Raw genomic sequence first — 3,706 nt, forward strand, 5'->3', positions numbered from 1 at the left:
TATAATCCAGGCACTAAGAAGACAGAACAACATCTGTTCAATCTTATGGTTCATTTCTATTTGGGAGCAAACTGTTTCCCACTAGCAGCTGCTTCTATCAGTCAACCTTTTTCCTGAAACCAACTAAGTCTATAAACATCCCCAAAGGCTCATTTAGTTCCTGCTGATGCTACTACAAAGCACAATGTGCACTAATTGGCTTCATTAATTGAGTAAACATGGGAATGGAACGTCAATAATTCACACACAGGTTTTGTGGAAGAAAATGATTCTTTAATGCTAGAGATCTCAGTTTTCCCTTCCTCACTGAGAAAGCACGCGAAGCACATTTGCAGTCTGTGAATCCAGTTTTGCAAGATGCCCCAGGAGAACCCAAGTATGAAAAAAATACCTCTTCCCTGCAAGTGTTAGGCTTTATCTTAAAAAATAAAAATAAAAAGTTGATGGTTTGGGGCCAATTAGCTTGATAAATAATTATCTAATAGATGTAAATGTATTCATCCCATGTGTACACCAACAAAATGTCACTTAGTACTTTGAAAGATCTTGTTCAATTTCAATATTTATAGGGTAATCTAAGGAGGAGAAAAATACTTAACTAAGCTCTCCAATTAAATGTTTTTGGGTCCTGGCACATATTATCAAGGACATGGGAGTGGAGGTGGGAGCAGAAACTGAGAGCTTTGAGCATTTCAGGACCCCAGGGAACAGATTCATTTCCAATGTTCATTCCCAATGAGAGCTAAGGTTCAAGGTGGAAAATCCTCCACCAGGAGAGATTATTGTATTGATTCACAATAAGAAAAAAAATTCTTCTGCTCAGCCTATGATGTAGAGATGGAGAACAGAGCACTAAGCACCACTTGGGATAGGTTAGCAGAGGAAAGCCTTAGAGAAGACATATAGCAAAGGAGAACAGCTGGAGCTGCAGAGCTAGTGGCCAGGAAGTATGAGTGTAGCCATGCTTCCTGCCATCCCTCAGGCAGAGACACAGGGACTGTTACCTCCCTCTTTCTTTTCTACTGGGACCAGCTCTATAGCAGAGCAGAATTGACTGGGGCAGAATTGAGGTCTGGAGAATGAGCTGAATAAAGAATCATTCCCTAACCAAAGAATAGGTCTGTCCACTCAGCCAGATCACTGGCCATGGTGTGCTCTTCCTTTTGGACATTTCTGACTGACTAATATGCATAGTCAATACTCACCAGCCAATGAATACTCTAGATGCTGAGCTAGGGCTGTGTGTTTCCTGTTCAGATTCCAAAAACCAGATGCTCCAGCTTATGGAGATTAATCAACATTGCTGTCATCAGACCTGCTTGTCACATTCGCTGTTTGTGGCTTTAGCACTAACTTAACAAAAGACATCAGAGACCCACGTTTACAAGAGGGATGAGGATTTTTTTTCCCTATTAACAGCCTTGAATCCACAAGAAAAGCAAAATTAATCATGAGCTGGAGATGAAAAAAAAGTTATATTATCTTCCCTACATAAATATATTTAACTTTGGTACTTAAATATATTAAATATTTAATTAGATTGTATAGAATATTTTAAATTACATATATTCATTTTAATACATTAAATGACTTTCTTTCAGTTAGAAAAAGGAAGATAAATCTTTATTCCAAGAGATAGCAAATAAATACTGAATAAACAGTAAATACTAAATAAATACATGTAACTTAGAGTCCCATTGTGATCTGATACTGAATAGAGAAAATGATCTGGAAAGACAGGTAAGAAGCAAAAAGATTAAAGTGGGGAAGTGAGATTCTTCTCCATAAAAACACCAAATGGCAGATGATACAGGTGCTGCTGGAGGGCTCGGAGGCCGAGGGGGCCCCGGGATAGGAGGCTGAGGTAGTTTACGTCATCCCGGGGCTGGGGCCAAGGACAAGGAGAGGCTCCCTGTCACCAAGCTGGGTCGCTTGGTCAAGGACATGAAGATCAGGTCCCTGGAGGAGATCTGTCTCTTCTCTCTGCCCATCAAGGAATCTGAGATCATTGACATTTTGCTGGGGGCATCCCTCAAGGATGAGGTTTTGAAGATAATGCCTTGTGCAAAAGCAGCCCCGTGCTGGCCGGCGGGACCAGGTTCTAGGCATTTGTTGCCACTGAGAATTACCATGGACATCATTTGGGTGTCAGGTGCTCCAGGGAGGTAGCCACTGCCATCTGTGGGGCCACGATTCTGGCCAAGCTCTCCAACGTCCCCATGCAGCGAGGTTACTGGGGTGACAAGATGGGCAAGCCCAATGTTGTTCATTGCAAGATGACTGGCTCTCTGTGGCTCTGGCCTGGTGAGTCTCATCCCTGCCCCAGGGGCACTGGCATCAACTCAGCCCCTGTGCCGAAGAAGCTGCTGCTGATGGCCAGTACTGACGATTGCTACACCTCTGTCAGGGGCTGCACTGCCACCCTGGGCAACTTTGCCAAGGCCACCTTTGATGCCATTTCCAAGACCTACAGCTATCTCACCCCTGATCTCTGGAAACAGATACTGTTCACCAAGTCTCCATAGCAGGAATTCACTGACCATCTTGTAAAGACCCACACCAGAGCTTCTTTGCAGAGGACCCAAGCTCCAGCTGTGACCACCACATAGTTTTATATGAGAAAAATAAAGTGAATGGAAGCTGGTTACTAAATAAATAAATAAATAAACAATAAATAAAATGGGGAAGGTAAGAAGGAATAAAATACAGAAGTAGGAATCAGAATAGATACAAAATAATAAAAAAAATTTCAGGGGAGCAGAGATCATAAGAGAGAGAATGGAGAAATGAAGAAGCTTAGGGACTTAAGGAGAAAAATACCGAGATAGTCTAGATAAAGACATGCAGAATAAGATAGATGTAGCCAAAGGGAGAGGGAGAAATGTGGAGCAAGCAATAAGGAGACAGAACAATTAGATTGCTAATGCAGTGAATTCCAGAGCCAGTGGCTGACCTGCACTACAAATCGTTAAGTATTTTGTCACCTCACTGCTCTGGGAATTGAGTCATTATTTACACATGCAATAGATAATAATTAGTCTTATAGATGAGGCATTGGTCCAGGTACTGGGCTGAACACGATAATGTCGATGCCTCATTCAGTTTATTTCCTAGGGTGAACACAATTCAATCTTTGTGGAGTGTGGTAAGGATTGTGGTGATTGTGACTGGCAACCCCACCAAATACAGTGAGGAAAGAGAAGTTCCCCAAAGAAAACAATGTGTGTCTATGTGTATAAAGTCCCACTGGGCGGGGAGGGGGGGGTGGCAGTGTTTGCTGATTAAAGTAACAGAGGTCCAATACAGACTGGCCTCATGTCTTATTTTATAGAAATCAATCAATCAATCTGAAATATTTTACCTAGATAATTTAGCTACTAAGTGGCTTAAACAGAATTTTAACTCAGATCTAGCTAATCTAGTCAATAACAAAAAAATCGAAATTCATATCATTAGAGTCCCATATTAGAAGAAATAATGGTTGATAACTTCCCATATTTGGAGAAAGACATAGGTAGATAGGTAGATAGATAGATAGATAGATATAGATACAGATATATACACAAATTTAAAAAGCTAATAGAATTTCAAGTAGGGTAAACTTAAAGAAATCCACAACACGACACAGCATAATTCAATTCTAAACACTGGAAACAAAGACAGTATCTTGAAAGCAGCCAGGTAGAAACAAGGTATTATCTTTAGA

The 3,706-nt window shown here is 41.0% G+C and overlaps 1 pseudogene; it reads left to right on the forward strand.

Annotated features, from left to right (window-relative positions):
- The first annotated feature begins 1,797 nt into the window (after nt 1-1,797).
- LOC136133784 (small ribosomal subunit protein uS5 pseudogene) lies at nt 1,798-2,609 on the forward strand (annotated as a pseudogene).
- The last annotated feature ends 1,097 nt before the right edge of the window (nt 2,610-3,706 follow it).

The sequence above is a fragment of the Phocoena phocoena genome, chromosome 14 (assembly GCF_963924675.1).
Source record: "Phocoena phocoena chromosome 14, mPhoPho1.1, whole genome shotgun sequence".
NCBI classification, from domain to species: Eukaryota; Metazoa; Chordata; class Mammalia; order Artiodactyla; family Phocoenidae; genus Phocoena; species Phocoena phocoena.